Raw genomic sequence first — 17,763 nt, 5'->3', positions numbered from 1 at the left:
ACACAGACTTTGCAAAAGCTTATGACAAATGTGATCATAGTATTATTGCGCACAAAATGCGTGCAAAATGAATTACTGGCAAAGTAGGAAGATGGATCTTCAACTTCCTAAGGAACAGAACACAGAGTGTAATAGTCAACACAGTAAACTCCGGATCATCTGCTGTGGTAAGTTCAGTCCCAAAAGTACCGTACTTGCTCCGGTACTTTTTCTCATCCTAATATCAGACATAGACAAGGATACAAACTACAGCACTGTATCATTATTTGCAGATAACACTAAGATTTTTATTAGAGACAATATAGAGGACACAACAAACCTCCAATCTGATGTTAATTGGGTCATTCAATGACCACGAAAAATAACATGATGTTTAGTTTCAGTTCCAGCTTTTGCCCTATACAAAAAAACGAAAATATAAAAACAGGAAACTACATAAAAACAGCCAAATCCCACTAATGAACTTAACGTAATGTAAAGGATCTAGGAGTAATCATGTCAGAAGACCTCACCTTTAAATAATATAATAAAATAGCTGTCACGACTGCAAGAAAAATGACAGGTTGAATAACAAGGACCTTCCACACAAGGGATGCCATACCAATGATGATATTTGTCAAGACGCTAGTGCTCTCTAGGATGGACTCCTGTTGCACAATGACAGCAGAGATCCCTTACTGATAGAATCCACTAAGTAAAACAAGTTATTTGTACTGTTTAATTTTTTTGGATCTGTATTCCTTAGAGCACAGGCGAGATATATAATAAATTACACTTCGAAAATAGTAGAGGGACCGTTTCCAAATCTGCACACGGAAATATCACATGAGAGTAGGAGGCATGGCAGGAACTGCAAAATAACCGCATTGAAAAGGAGACGTGCAGTAAGTACATTTGAAAAAAAGAACTTGAGGAACACCTGCAAATAATACCTGATCAACCAGGCTGTGATTTATATGTCAGGCTGCGAGCAGCCGCGTCCAACAGCCTGGCTAACCAGACGACCAACTGGGAGGCCTGGTCGGAGACCGTGCCGTGGGGACGCTGATCCCCGGAACCATCGCAAGGTAATAATATCTTCTTTAGGACATTCCCTACTTCACCACCACCACCAGCCACGGCCTCACCACCACCACAGTCACAGGCGTAGAGGCTCACTCACACAAACATTCACAGGCGAAGAGACTCACACAAACCTATACTGAGTGCCTAGCACAGGCTCTCAGTATAGTGTGGAGGAAGAGCTTGGACACGGGGGGAGATACCAGATGCGCTTAAAGCAGCAGACATAGCCCCTCTACACAAGGGTGGGAGCAAAGCATTGGCAAAGAATTATAGACCAGTTGCACTAACGTCCCATATAATAAAAGTATTTGAGAGAGTGATCAGGAGTCAGGTCACTAATTTCATGGAAACCAATGACCTCCACAATCCAGGCCAACATGGATTTAGAGCAGGAAGATCATGCCTCTCATAGCTACTTGACCACTACGACAAAATCACTGAGGCATTAGAAGAAAAACAGAATGCAGGTGTGGTATACACGGATTTCGCAAAGGCATTCGATAAATGAGACAATGGAGTGATAACACACAAAATGAGGTTAATGGGAATAACCGGTAAAGTAGGACGCTGGATACTCAGTTTTCTGTCAAACAGAACACAAAGATTAACAGTTAACCATATAAAATCGAGTCCAATCGCAGTTAAAAGCTCGGTACCTCAAAGTACAGTCCTTGCACCACTGCTTTTCCTTATTCTCATATCAGATATAGACTCAAATACAAGGCACAGCTTCGTATCATCCTTTGCAGATGACGCAAAAATCAGTATGAAACTCACCTCTACTGTAAACATTGAAAACCTACAAGCCGATATCAATAAAGTTTTCGACTGGGCAGCAGAAAATAATATGATGTTTAACAGCGATAAATTCCAGGTACTCAGATACGGTAAAAATGAGAACTTTAAACATAATACAGGGTATAAAAAAACAGTCAAATTTGCCCATAGTAGGAAAGCAACATGTAAAGGATTTGGGAATAATGATGTCTGATGACCTAATGTTTAGGGAGCATAACCAAGCAAATATTGTGTTAGCCAGAAAAAAGATAGGATGGATTACGAGAACTTTCAAATAAAGGGATCCATCACAATGGTTGTACTCTTCAAATCACTTGTGCTGTCCCGTCTTGAGTACTGCTCAGTACTCACCTCCCCATTCAGAGCAGGAGAGATTGCTGAAATAGAGGGAGTACAGAGAACATATACGGCATACATAGACGAGATAAAGCACCTAAATTATTGGAATCGTCTTAAAGCTCTCCAAATGTACTAGAAAGGAGACGAGAGAGATATCAAATAATATACACATGGAAAGTACTGGAAGTGGTCCTAAATCTACACAGTAACATAACAACATACTGGAGTGAACGATATGGAAGAAAATGCAGAAAAGAACCAGTGAAGAGCATGAGTGCCATAGGCACAATCGGAGAACACTGTATAAACATCAGAGGTCTGCGGTTGTTCAACATCCTCCCAGCGAGCATAAGAAATATTGCCGGAACAACCGTGGACATCTTCAGGAGAAAACTTGATAGTTTTCTCCAAGGAGTGCCGGACCAACCGGGCTGTGGTGGGTATGTGGGCCCGCGGGCCGCTCCAAGCAACCGTCTAGTGGACCAAACTCTCAAGTCAAGCCTGGCCTCGGGCTGGGTCTGGGCAGTTGAAGAACTCCCAGAACCCCATCAAGCAGGTAACATTCACAGGCGTAGCGGCTCACTCACACAAACAACACGTCTTTCAGAAAACGAAAACATCATTTAGAACACTATACATTAAGGTAAAGTGATTTCTTATACGAATTACTGTCAGAACTTAAAATGACTGAAGTAGGAGGCTACTTTAAGAGAGAAGCATGCATCACTAGGGACGGGAGACCATAAGTATTCATCATAAGGTTCACGATGAGGCTACACCTGTTAATATTAGAAGCTGAAAATAATATGAAGTTTCAGATTCAATATTCATGTGTTTAAGAGTCGAAACAATAAATGGATATGATATTTAGGAGTCGTCACACTTGATCTCTCCTTCAGAGAGGAGAGATTGGTGAAATAGAGGGAACAGAAAGAACATATATGGCACACATAGAAACGATAAAATATCTGATTTATTGGGACCGTCTAATTGCTCTCGAAATGTACCGACGAGAGCGGTATCAAATAATATATATATGGAAGATACTAGAAGGCCAGGTCCCAAATTTGAACAGTAGAATAACAACATACTGGAGCGAAAGAGGAAGGAAATACAGAATAGAACCAGTGAAGAGTAGAGGTGCGATAGGCACAATCAGAGAACACTGTCTGAATAACAGAGGTACATAGTTGAACCAATCCATCCTGTTAAAATTACGTTGCTTTTCGCTCGTATGTGCGCTATGGCCAAAAATGGACGTAATTTGAAATGATATCGGCTCACGAAAGTGACGTATTGTCCCGTTTTCTGTTTGGAGTCCTCCGGCTTACTCGGTTAGGTTAGGAGAGGAAACTTTCAATTAACGGTTTTCATGATGGTTTGAAACATTAGGAGAACTTCCTGCCCTCCTAACTTACCAGAGGACCCTAAACTTGCTGCTTTGGGGAAAAAAAAAAGTCAAATATTTTTCAATTTCAAATTATGTCCATTTTCGGTTATTTGGGTAAACGGCCAAATTCAGACGTAATTTGTAAGAGGACAGGTATCCATGTGGGCCTGCAGGCCATTCCAAGTAACAGCCTGGTGGACCAAGCTCTCTCAAGTCAAGCCTGGCCTCGGGCCTGGCTTGGGGGAGTAGAAGAACTCCCAAAATCCCATCCAGGTACATCCAGGTCCAGATACAACATGGAGATTGAGCAGCGAAGCCGAATTTTTCTATATGAGCGAGCAAGGAGAGTCGCCAGATCAAAGCTGGTGAGTGGTATATATTGATTGTTGCCGCCGGAGGCGGCTAGCTTATTGTGCACCCCATACTCATTCTGTGAGCTGTAGTACAAAAAGCATTACAGAGGGCACAAAAGGTCTTTATCAGACCTCAATGGAGGTTATTATTAAACAATTTCATCTGTCCTTCACACGTTATAATTACAATGTCAGCTAATTACAGATAATGTTCTGTTTCAAGAGCTATATATTTACAGTAAGTCATGATCCATTAATGGTAGGTCTTATCGCTAATACATAATTGTTTGAGCAATGGAGATATTACAGAGTCGTAGGGGAGCTGCTGTTTATTATTAGTCTTCACAATACACTACTTGTTTCTTAATCTCATATGTCGTTTATCTACTGGGAGTGAAATATGGTATATAGTTCCAGACGATCCTGAGGGACTACCTCAGGGCAGGTTAACTATTTTTTTTTTTTTTTTTTTTTGAGATATATACAAGAGTTGTTACATTCTTGTACAGCCACTAGTACGCGTAGCGTTTCGGGCAAGTCCTTAATCCTACGGTCCCTGGAATACGATCCCCTGCCGCGAAGAATCGTTTTTTCATCCAAGTACACATTTTACTGTTGCGTTAAACAGAGGCTACAGTTAAGGAATTGCGCCCAGTAAATCCTCCCCGGCCAGGATACGAACCCATGACATAGCGCTCGCGGAACGCCAGGCGAGTGTCTTACCACTACACCACGGAGACTGCCGCCTATGGCGCCTTGCCAGGCATGACATCTGTGACATAGCCTTGACGACACCACGCTCAGGTGACCTCTGACAACCCATCGGGAAAGGTTGCATATACCCAAGCCATTGAACAGCTTCTTGATCGGTGAAGACAGTAGACAAACCCCCTGGAAGGTTGGTGTAGTGAGATCCGTCACCCTGCCTCATTCCCACCAGGACTTCTCTTAAAATTGGGACATGATAGTTGAAGCTACCGGCCAACAGCTATACTAACATTGTCTAAGTATCTAGGCAATGTCAAGTTAACTCGACTGTTCTTAAAATATTCTACAAGTGGCCATTAATCCAGTGGTGCGAATATTTAAGGCAACTGAAGTAAACTGACAAGTATCGAAAAAAATTCTACCGGTACGTTCAGATGCAACAGACTGGAAAGTATCTAAGTCCATATCATGATTCATATGTGTAATCAAAGGAGTAACTGTCTAGTTAAAGTAATGATGTTGCAGAACAGTTTATGTAAACTGCAAGCAGTGTAAATTGAAGCATGTTAAGATTAAATCTATCTGCGGAAAATGTATACATCTAACTGTGACTGTGTGTACCACCTGTCCTTGGATTAAGCCGCCACATGTGAACCTCGCGCTACTGAGAAGGATGATTGTACATGTTGGAAACACACCACACATGTCAGCTTATCTGCATGTTATAATTTTAATATTTTGTGCATGTCGTTGCTTCCCCGAGTATCCTGGATGGAACTCGCATTAATTTCCTTGCGACGGGCAGTGTTAGGCAGGCAGAGTTTGCACAGTTTTCCAAATTGTGATTGGACGTTCTGCTAATGAGATTGGTTTTTCAAAGAGCTAAGACAGGATTGTGGACGCGTGTTGTCACATGATCAGTCAGTAAGGCGTTCATATGTCTTTCGCATGTGATATTAGCTTTTGCTGACCAAAGTTGCTCCCATGGAATTAGCAATAACTTCTTGAAATAAATATATAATTGTGTAGGTTTAGTGTTTATGTTGTTCCTTTCCCTGAACAGTGCCACGCGAAACTACTTGAAATACAGGCGATGAGTCACAATAACGTGGCTAAAGTAAGTTGACCAGACCACACACTAGAAGGTGAAGGGACGACGACGTTTCGGTCCGTCCTGGACCATTCTCAAATCGATCGACTTGAGAATGGTCCAGGACGGACCGAAACGTCGTCGTCCCTTCACTTTCTAGTGTGTAGTCTGGTCAACTTTCTTGAAATACTGTCATAAATGACAATTCCATACTATTTAGTTCCATGTCGTTGGAGTTTGTGTTTCTTACGATGGGGCGGCTTGGGTTTCCGTCGGTGTTCGTGGATTGGGTGCGCATGTTATATGCCCGGTGTCGAAGTCGTGTTTGTGTGAATGAATTTGTTAGTTCCTCTTTTCTATTCGTCGTTCTGTGCATCAGGGTTGTCCCATGTCTATGCTCTTGTATGTGATTTTTCAGGAACCTCTATTTCGGGCAGTCAAGGCTTGTACTTTGATCGTGCCTCCTCTTTTGCCTTCCGGTCTTCAGTTACCCATTTGTGGGTATGCTGACGATACCGTTCTGTTTGTGACTCCGGTGGGTTCTGTCGGTGCTGTCCAGGATGTCCTCTTGAGGTTTGAGTCCGCCATAGGGGCCGTCGTTAATCGTGCGAAGTCGGGTTTGATGGGTATGGGTGAGTGGGCCTCCCCCCTGGTGTGGGAGGGGTCTGGTGTGGAGGGGGGGGGGTCGTGGTTTCCAGTGGTCTCGTCTCTTTGAGTTCTTGGGATTACCTTGTTTGCCTTCTATGATCGCTCCTTGGAGTGGAATTCGGGTGTTGTGTCTCGTTCGGTTGGGGTTGTGGTTGGGTTGTTGTCGGGTCGTCCTTTGATGATCTACCAGTGGCGTTGCTTGTTAAGTGTAAGGTGCTGTCGCGTGCGTGGTTTGTGGCTCGGTGCTTCCCTTTGGATCACCAGAAGGCCTTGGGTTTGGAGAGTCTGGTGTACAGGAGGTATGTGTGGTGTGGTCGTTATCATCTGGTTCGTCGTTCGACGCTGGTGTTGGGGGTGCAGGAGGGTGGTCTTGGTATTCCTGGCATCTTTACTAAGGCCAGGGCCCTCTTCTGGGTCTCAGTGCATCAGGGGCTGGTTCTGTGTGGAGGCTGAATATGTTGTGTGTGTTTTCCTGCTTGATTCGGTTTAGTTATTTGGTTGATTTGGGGGTTTGTCAGGGGGTGGCTTTGTTTACCCTCTCATGTGTATTCTTGGGCCGTGGTGATTCTTCGGGTGCTCTGCCGTCAACCTGACTTTATGTCCTTTTCGTGTAAGGCTGTGTATGGGGTGTTGTTGCCTCAGCCTCGGGGTTGAGGCCTTGTTCCTGTGTTGGGATTGGGGTGTTGTTTGGTCGAGTTTGGGGGGGGGAGGTTCTTGGCGCCGCAGCAGCAGGAGTTGATGTTTCAGTTTCTGCATTTGTCGCTGGCGACGAATGAGCGGTTGTGTATGCTTGGATTGCGTGATTCTGAGGCGTGTGTGCACTCTGGCTTTAGTGAATCGCAGGTGCATGTATTTTATTTTTGTATCCGGTTGCAGGGGTTGGTTGTCTGGTTTAGGGATGTCCTGGAGGTGTTTTGTGGGCCAGGGTGGAGGGGGTGATGTTTTGTGGTTTTTGTTTCTGTCTTTTCCGGGTGGTTCGCGGAGGGTGCGCAATATGTTGTGTGATTTGATTGCGGATTATGTGTTTTGTGTGTGGGTTGGGAGGCGGGAGGGTTATGGGGTTGCTCGTGTTTTGGGCTTTTTGCGGGGGCGCATGAGGTTTACCTGGGGGTGGTTGCAGCGCGCTTTTCCTTCGGAGTTTGGTTGATGGTTCACGGATGCCTATGTTCGTGGGGTTGCTTTTGGGTCGGTGGGTGCATCGGTGGTTGGGTGATGGAGCTTAGTCTTGGGTGGGGTTGGGGGTGTCGGTGTGTGTTTGGGGAGGTTGGGTTGGATTGGGGGGGGGGTTTTGGTTTCGTTTTGTGCTCGTGCTTAGAACCCGTGCTCTTCACTGGTTCTATTCTGCATTTTCTTCCATATCGTTCACTCCAGTACGTTGTTATTTTACTGTGTAGATTTGGTACTTGGCCCTCCAGTATCTTTCACGTGTATATTATTTGATATCTCTCTCGTCTTCTTTCTAGTGAATACATTTGGAGAGCTTTGAGACGATCCCAATAATTTAAGTGCTTTATCGCGTCTATGCGTGCCGTATATGTTCTCTGTATTCCCTCTATTTCAGCAATCTCTCCTGCTCTCAAGGGCGAAGTGAGTACTGAGCAGTACTCAAGACGGGACAACACAAGTGACTTGAAGAATACAACCATTGTGATGGGATCCCTGGATTTGGAAGTTCTCGTAATCCATCCGATCATTTTTCTGGCTGATGCAATATTTGCTTGGTTATGCTCCCTAAACGTTAGGTCGTCAGACATCATTATTCCCAAATCCTTTACATGCTGTTTTCCTACTATGGGCACATTTGATTGTGTTTTGTTCCCTGTATTATGTTTAAGGTCCTCATTTTTACCGTACCTGAGTACCTGGAATTTATCATTGTTAAACATCATGTTATTTTCTGCTGTCCAGTCGAAAACTTTATTAATATCAGCTTGAAGTTTTTAATGTCTTCAGCCGAGGTAATTTTCATACTGATGTTGACCAGACCACATACTAGATGGTGAAGGGATATTTTAGCTTTAACATACTATAGCCACGTTATTGTGACTCATCGCCTTTCATACTGATTTTTGTGTCGCCTGCAAAAGATGATACTAAGCTGTGACTTGTATTTTTGTCTATATCTGATATGAGAATAAGGAAAAGCAGCGGTGCAAGGACTGTACCCTGAGGTACAGAGCTTTTAAGTGCACTTGGACTAGATTTTATATGGTTGACCGTTACTCGCTGAGTCCTGTTGGACAGAAAACTGAGTATCCAGCGTCCTACTTTACCGGTTATTCCCATTGACTTCATTTTGTGTGCTATCACGCCATGGTCACATTTATCGAAAGCCTCTGCGAAGTCCGTGTATCCATGAGTCCGAAGTCCGAAGTCCATCAGTATTCTGTTTCTCTTCTAATGCCTAATGCCTTCTAATGGGAGGCCAGGAGCTAGAGCTTTATACTTTTACCCATAAATACGTAATACAAAATTATTGGTACCACACTTGTTATATTTTTGGTTCCAACACTGACAAGTAAAAACCAACAGTTGCAACTCACTCTTACCAAATAATTAAAAATAGTAATTTACACACTGACTTTTTTTTTTTTTTTTTTGGTAATGAAGTGAATGTGAAGTGGTGGATGCGAGGCTCTGTGCGGTGTCTGACCTACCTCGCTGGCTTGACGGGTGACCCATCCAAGGCCTGGGTCACCCAAGACACCCTTCACCTGTCTATACGCAGCCTACCTCCCACACACCCTCGTTATTCGCCAGGTCTACGTTGGATTTTGTGTGTGACAACGCGTCACACACACACACACACACACACACACACACACACACACACACACACACACACACACACACACACACACACACACACAGGGATCTGGTAGCCGAGTGGACAGCGCGCGGGACTCGTAATCCTGTGGCCCGGGTTCGATTCCTGGCATCGGCAGAGACAAATGGGCAGAGTTTCTTTCACCCTGATGCCCCTGTTACCTAAGAGTAAATAGGTACCTGGGAGTTAGACAGCTGTTACGGGCTGATTCCTGGGTGTGTGTGTGTGTGTAATTACCTAAGTGTAGTTACAGGATGAGAGCTACGCTCGTGGTGTCCCGTCTACCCAGCGCTCTTTGTCATATAACGCTTTGAAACTACTGACGGTCTTGGCCTCCACCACCTTCTCATCTAACTTGTTCCAACCGTCTACCACTCTGTTTACAAAAGTGAATTTTCGTATAATTCTCCGGCAGCTTTTGTTTCGTTAGTTTAAATCTACGACCTCTTGTTCTTGAAGTTCCGGGTCTCAGGAATTCTTCCCTGAACTTCAAGAACAAGAGGTCATAGATTTAAACTAACGAAACAAAGATGCCGGAGAAATATACGAAAATTCACTTTCGCAAACAGAGTGGTAGACGGTTGGAACAAGTTAGGTGAGAAGGTGGTGGAGGCCAAGACCGACAGTAGTTTCAAAGCGTTATATGACAAAGAGCGCTGGGTAGATGGGACACCACGAGCGTAGCTCTCATCCTGTAACTACACTTAGGTAATTACACACACACACACACACACACACACACACACTCACAGATTGCCAGAAAAACTTTGACACAATACCACATAAGAGACTAGTGCACAAGCTGGAGATGCAGGCGGGAGTGAAAGGGAAGGTACTCCACTGGATACGGGAGAACCTAAGCAACAAAAGAAACCGAGTCACTGTGAGGGGTGAGGTCTCAGATTGGTGAGGCGTTAACAGTGGTGTCCCATAGGGATCAGACCTTGGACCTGTACTATACTTGGACCTCTTGGTTCTCCAAGAGGGAATAGACTCGTCCCTCTCAATGTTTGCTGATGATGCAAAAATTATGAGGAGGATTAAGACAGAAGAAGATAGTACAAGGCTATAAGATGACCTTGACAAACTGAAGGAATGGTCCAACAAATGGCTACTAAAGTTCAACTCAAGTAAATGTAAAGTGATGAAACTAGGCAGTGGAAATAGGAGACCAAACACTGGATACCGAATGGGAAATGAAGTCCTTCATGAAATGGACAGAGAGAAAGATTTAGGAGTTGATATCACACCAAACCTGTCTCTTGAAGCCCACATCAAAAGAATAACATTGGCAGCATATGCGAGGCAAGCTATCAGAACTGCCTTCAGAAACCTGTGTAAGGAATCCTTCAGAACCTTGAATACCATATATGTAAGGCCAATACAGGAGTATGCAGCCCCAGCATGGAGCCCATACCTTGTCAAGCACAAGACGAAGCTGGAAAAAGTTCAGAGGTATGCCACTAGGCTAGTCCCAGAACTAAGAGGCATGAACTATGAGGAAAGGCTGAATGAACAGCATCTAACGTTGCTGGAAGACAGAAGAGCTCTATTTCTATCTTTTGCACTGCTCTATTTCTAATTACTTTCTTAATCTGTGATAGACTCTGTGGTATGTAAATGTCTACATTTCTTCTTAGTTGCAAGTTTTGCAACTTCGTCTGCAATGTCATTTCCTATTATTCCCACATGATTTGGAACCCAGTAGATAAGTACCCAACGGCCTTGACGTTTGAGTGTTTGCATTAATGATATGACATTTATGATCAGATGGATGTTGTCATGTATGTGTTCTTGTTGCATGATTTCAATGGCAGTTCTCGAATCTGTATGTATGATAACATGTTGTCGGTGTTTGGCAAGAGCATGTTCCAAAACCTTTTGAATGGCTAGAATCTGTTTGTAAAGTTGAACACCCATTAGAGACTCCAACTATTTACAGAGTTTCCTGCTTTAACTGCACCTCCGGTTTCTTGTCCCTGCTGGTCTAATAATCCATCTGTGAAGTATGTGAAGCTGTCGGATGCCAAGTTTGCTTTTATATGCATCTGTGCAATATTACGTAGCAGATGAGAATTACTCCCAGGTAAATAGGTACCTGGGTGTTAGACAGCTGCTAGGGCTGCTGCCTGGTTGATGAAAAACAAAAAGGAGGTCTGGTCGAGAACCGAGCCGCGGGGACGCTAATCCCCGAAATCATCTCAAGATAGTCTGATTCTTTTTACCTTCAAGAGGCATAATCATTAAGTTTGCTGGTAGCGACTCCTAAGGGGCTTGTATAACAAAGTCTGCATGTATTTCGTCGACACTCTTCTCAGTGACTGTGTTTGTTATATCGAATGTATTGATGGTGTTTATCGCACAATGGGTCCACCTGTTGCTATTGGAGGCCAGTCTGTCCCGAGTTAGTGCTCCAGTGATTATATCTTTAAGTGAACTTATTCTAGTTCTAGTCAATATGAAGGTCAGCCTGCAGGCAGCAATCCCCCTTTACCCTTATATCAATCAATGTTAGCTTGATTTCTAGTCTTAGGTTCAGTATTTTAGTCCATCTGGGAGCTCCTGTTATGACTCGCATTGCATCGTTTTGAATAACCTCAACGTTTGCCCACTGACCAGGAGAAAGAGTGAGTAAGGCAGGCGCTGCATAATCAACTAGGGAACGAACGGTGTGTATGTAAAATATTCTTAACACTTTGTGACCCGCTCCTAGACGGGGCCCTGTGACTGCTCTCATTATCTTCAGTCGTGATTTTGCTTTCTCCTTCAGATATTGAATTTGCTTGTTGAATGTCATTTTAAAATCTATCCACACTCCGAGATATTGATATTGTGTAACTCACTGAAGGTCAATGTTTTGAATGCGTAGGTGCCTGTCTGGAGTGTTGCCGCCTAGTCTCATTGCCCTAGACTTCTGTGCAGATATTTTTAGCCCTAAAATGCTGCATTCAGATGTTACTTTATCTAACGTCCCTTGTGCTCTATTTAGAAGTAAAGGACCTGTAATGACTAACGCTATATCATCAGCATAGCTTAGCAATTTAACCCCTTCTGTAAATGTGATGGTAACAAGGTTTTCCATAAGGATGTCACGTCTTGCTGTAGCCGTATCCTTATGACTAACACTGAGCTGCAGCAGACACTAGATTACCGATGTGGGGTGCGCGGCATGACTCACCACCACACTCCTGAGTGACCGTGACAGGTGTGGCACTACACTCACCTGCAGGGCTGGCTGTGACTGGGGCAGGTGTGGCAGTAATGATGTATACACAGCTTGGGCCTCGCGCTGGATAAGATGGTAACACTCTCACACAAGCATGAGTGAACCAGGACACGATGACCTGGGTGGCCGACGGTGCCTCAGATGGCACTGTGTGCCTGGAGGATGGAGGTGGGCGTGGGGCAGAGCGGTGAGGTCTGGCACACTGGTCGGTGAAGCCACAACACGTTACCTCCACACAGACCTGCAACGAGAGCAACACCGGTCAACACATTGTATTATGTACACTCCAACACACACCTCTTGACACACTAGCTGTGACCGACACAGGAAAATGTTTATATCCAACACTCCTCAACACACTGTGGCTCCCAACATGACAGTGTGGGAGGCACAGTCACCCAACATGACAGTGTGGGAGGCACAGTCACCCAGCATGACAGTGTGGGAGGCCACAGTCACCCAACATGACAGTGTGGGAGGCCACAGTCACCCAGCATGACAGTGTGGGAGGCCACAGTCACCCAACATGACAGTGTGGGAGGCACAGTCACCCAACATGACAGTGTGGGAGGGCCACCACAGACCTCTGCGGTTAGTGAGGTTCTCTACAGCCAACCACCTAAACACTAGCCCTCACCCGTCATCACACACACACACACAGCTCCACCCAACACAGGCAAAACAATATTTTTAAATACAAATTATACAAAAGTGTGTACGGGTTACTTGGCATTAAAGTAAAGAACTGGTTGGCACGCTTGAGGAATGCTGTGCCGCTACAGACAATGATCCAGGCGAGGTTTTCGGGGCTCGTGTTACGGGGAAAAAACATGCAGGACGAGGCCTTAAACCCGAGCTGTAGAAGGGAGAGATATTAGCCTGCAAAACAAGTTAGAAACTTTAGTTTCTACTCAAGTACTTTCCAGGTAGGAGCAAAGTAAGTAGCGGACTGGATGGGAAGTTTTTTGGGTGAAGGGGAGGACGGGGAGTGGTCTGCCTGACTGGCTTAGTGACTGTGCCTGTCTCTCTCCAAGAGTGGTGAGCAAGATGCTGTGGTCAGGAGCCGGGTGGGGGCTTGTGTCGGGGTCCTCACACACACACACACATATATATAAATATATATATATATATATATATATATATATATATATATATATATATATATATATATATATATAAATATAAATATAAATAGGATAACGACAGCAGCGTACTCTACACTGGCGAAAATTAGAACTTCATTCAGAAACCTAAGTGAGGAGGCTTTTAGGGCGCTTTACACTGCCTACGTGAGGCCAGTCTTAGAGTATGCCGCGCCATCATGAAGTCTCCACCTGAAGAAACACATAGGAAACTAGAGAAGGTTCAGAGGTTTGCGACGAGGCTTGTCCCAGAGTTACGAGGGATGGGATATGAAGAACGTCTGAGGGAACTGAACCTTACGACACTAGAGAAAAGTAGGGAGAGAGGAGATATAATAGGAACATATAAAATACTCAGGGAAATTGACAAAGTGGAAATAGACGAAATGTTAACACGAAATAATAACAGAACGAGGGGACATGGGTGGAAACTGGAAACTCAGATGGGTCACAGAGATGTTAGGAAGTTTTCTTTTAGCGTGAGAGTAGTGGAAAAATGGAAGGCACTTGGGGAACAGGTTGTGGAAGCAAACTCTATTAACAATTTTAAAATTAGGTATGATAGGGAAATGGGGCAGGAATCATTGCTGTAAACAATCGATGGCTAGAAAGGCGGGATCCAAGAGCCAATGCTCAATCCTGCAAGCACAAATAGGTGAGTACACACACACACACACACACACACACACACACACACACACACACACACACACACACACACACACACACACACACACACACACACACACACTCACACTCACACTCACACTCACACTCGGAGCCTCCCCACCCACTCACCATCCACACATTTCCAAGTATTTCATCACCGTCTGTCAAAAATAGATTATGAACAATGGAAGTGAGAGCGGGGGGGGGGGGGGCAAGGTTGTGTCGTGGCCGCAGACGACACAACCTCTCAGGTGACCTTAGTGGGTCTGGAGGTCACCGGAGTGACCCCTCCAGACCCTCACACGCCTATTTAGTTGTCACTGCTACAACGAAAACATTACGGGCTCACCATAGCCCGTGCTACTTGGAACCTGTTCCGAGTAGCTGACTCTATAACAACAACAACAACAAAAACATTTGTCAAACACCAGTCAGAGACAAGGTGTAGTGATCAATGTGGTCTGGGTTCGAGTCCTGGCAGGAAGTAATGAGTGGCCGCCAATCCCTGACCTTTCGTCACCCACAAGAGACCTCAACAAAGGAAGGCCGTTACTGCCTACTAAAATGTTAAACAAGACAAAGAACAACATAAAACATAACAAGCCATTGGAAGGGAACTCCTGCAGCAACAAACATACAACATTCTCCAAGATAAACATAACTAGAAAACTGAGTTTGTGTTGAACACAAACAGACCCTCGACGGCGTGGAGTTTTCCGTCATATCTTCAGCCAGGTTATTGTGACTGGTCGCTTGCTTCACTGTCATCATTGTTACCCAGTTCCCGCGTGTGTGGCACATGCACGCATTACCCCAGGTTATCTTGAGATGATTTCGGGGCTTTTTAGTGTCCCCGCGGCCCGGTCCTCGACCAGGCCTCCACCCCCAGGAAGCAGCCCGTGACAGCTGACTAACACCCAGGTACCTATTTTACTGCTAGGTAACAGGGGCATAGGGTGAAAGAAACTCTGCCCATTGTTTCTCGCCGGCGCCTGGGATCGAACCCAGGACCACAGGATCACAAGTCCAGTGTGGTGTCCGCTCGGCCGACTGGCATTACCCCAGAACAAACAAATCAGAGGAACATTATAACAAAAGACGGCTAAATATATTAAAAAGACAATTTTTACCTGTGGTGAGAAAATGTTAAGGAACCTGGGATCTCAGGACTAGTGTGAGCGAGACCTACCATTAATGTATAATGACTTACTGTAAACATATAGCTCTTGAAATAGAACATTCTCTGTAACTAGCTGACAGTAATTGTAAGGTGTGAAGGATACATGAAATTGTTAATGTAATAATCTGCGTTGAGGTCTGATAAAGACCTTTTGTGCCCTCTGTAATCTTTTGCGCTACCGCTAACAGGATGAGTATGGGGTGCACAATAAACTACCGCTCACAGGATGAGTATGGGGTGCACAATAAACTACCGCTCACAGGATGAGTATGGGGTGCACAATAAACTACCGCTCACAGGAGGAGTATGGGGTGCACAATAAACTACCGCTCACAGGAGGAGTATGGGGTTCACAATAAACTACCGCTCACAGGAGGAGTATGGGGTGCACAATAAACTACCGCTCACAGGAGGAGTATGGGGTGCACAATAAACTACCGCTCACAGGAGGAGTATGGGGTGCACAATAAACTACCGCTCACAGGAGGAGTATGGGGTGCACAATAAACTACCGCTCACAGGAGGAGTATGGGGTTCACAATAAACTACCGCTCACAGGAGGAGTATGGGGTGCACAATAAACTACCGCTCACAGGAGGAGTATGGGGTGCACAATAAACTACCGCTCACAGGAGGAGTATGGGGTTCACAATAAACTACCGCTCACAGGAGGAGTATGGGGTGCACAATAAACTACCGCTCACAGGAGGAGTATGGGGTGCACAATAAACTACCGCTCACAGGAAGAGTATGGGGTGCACAATAAACTACCGCTCACAGGAGGAGTATGGGGTGCACAATAAACTACCGCTCACAGGAGGAGTATGGGGTGCACAATAAACTACCGCTCACAGGAGGAGTATGGGGTGCACTATAAACTACCGCTCACAGGAGGAGTATGGGGTGCACTATAAACTACCGCTCACAGGAGGAGTATGGGGTGCACAATAAACTACCGCTCACAGGGTGAGTATGGGGTGCACAATAAACTAGCCGCCTCCGGCAACAACAATCAAATTAAGGTAGAGTGTCCGTGAGAGTAGAGGGGGTGGTGGTGGCCCTCCCCGGCGTGTCTCGGGTCTCCCTCTGGGGAAGAGCGTCTCCAAGTCTCCATACGGAGGTTTACAAACTCACATAATGAAGCCTAGAAATGTATTGACTTTCTTAACCACTTTCCAGCAATATAAACCCGTGGTTAAAATTTTTGTATTAATCAGGTGCGATTGTAGGTCGAGTTTCAGCTCCTGTACTACGGCTCTCAGTCGTCGGCTGCCTATTATAATGGCTCCCGACTCGTATGCTTGTTATAATACCTGCTACTCTTAGTCCATTTCCAGAGTTGTTCCATTATCGCTACCGGTCTGGAGTCACACCTAATTGGTGTTTGACTGATGTACGAGGCTGTTTGTGCATGCCGCCGGAGGCCTGCATACCTGTCACGGTTGATCCGGAAGTTCCTGGGTAAAGTTGTCACGTTCCTCCTTGAACGTTTCAACTTTTGTTGCCGCAGTATGTGTTATACTTGCTCACAGGAGGATGACGAGCCATGGAGCTGGTGTTGGCAGTGTTCTCTCACTCTAGTGGCTGTAACTGTATGGACCTAGGTGTGGAACTTGACCTTCCGGTAGTTATACGAGTGCTGCGTTCCTGGGGGAACACTGTGATCGGTCCGAGGCGGTCCCAAGAGCTAAGATGCTCACCTGAGTCTACACACGACACAAAACGTTCCCTAAGCTCGGATCTCTCGCCTGCCCTGAGAGAGGATGTGAGCAAAGATCAACAGAGTACATGTTGACCAAACCACACACTAGAAAATGAAGAGATGACGACGTTTCGGTCCTTCTTGGACCATTATCAAGTCAATTGTGTCATTATCATTATCTTTATTGTGTCAACTCATTAACACAATTGACTTAATAATGGTCCAGGAAGGACCGAAACGTCATCGTCTCTTCATTTTCTAGTGTGTGGTTTGGTCAACATTTCTCAGCCAGGTTAACGTGACTCTTCATCAGTAGTGTACATGACCAGACACCAGTGCTCCAGGAGTATGGTCGCCGGCTCGGTCTTGAAGGTCCTCATCAGCCACCCCATACTGACCTTCCTCCTGCTACGTCTCCTTCACTCTTCTCTCTTAACCAGATCTTTTGACCAAGTAACTCCGTTACCTGTTAACATCCTGAAGATACAGCAACATATGAAACCAAAATAACTATGGCTACTGAGCACCCTGATCCTTCATTACTGGGCCAAGTTAGACGGCTGTGGCTGAAGGAACACTCACACACACACACACACACAGCCACTCCCAGCCACAAGTAACTGTCA

General features: G+C 45.1%; 1 protein-coding gene across 2 annotated transcripts in view; it reads right to left on the bottom strand.

Annotated features, from left to right (window-relative positions):
* Nucleotides 1–17,763, bottom strand: part of LOC123757610 (alpha-N-acetylgalactosaminidase) — a 152,988-nt gene that overhangs the window by 64,131 nt on the left and 71,094 nt on the right. For both annotated transcript variants that reach the window (XM_045741420.2, XM_045741421.2), the window contains exon 2: nucleotides 12,442–12,685. The gene's annotated coding sequence lies outside the window, so the exon portion shown is untranslated. The remainder of the gene's footprint in view (nucleotides 1–12,441; nucleotides 12,686–17,763) is intronic.

Source organism: Procambarus clarkii, chromosome 19 (genome assembly GCF_040958095.1).
Source record: "Procambarus clarkii isolate CNS0578487 chromosome 19, FALCON_Pclarkii_2.0, whole genome shotgun sequence".
NCBI lineage: Eukaryota > Metazoa > Arthropoda > Malacostraca > Decapoda > Cambaridae > Procambarus > Procambarus clarkii.
Note: the sequence above shows the minus strand (reverse complement) of the source record. Positions and strands in the feature narration are given on the sequence as shown.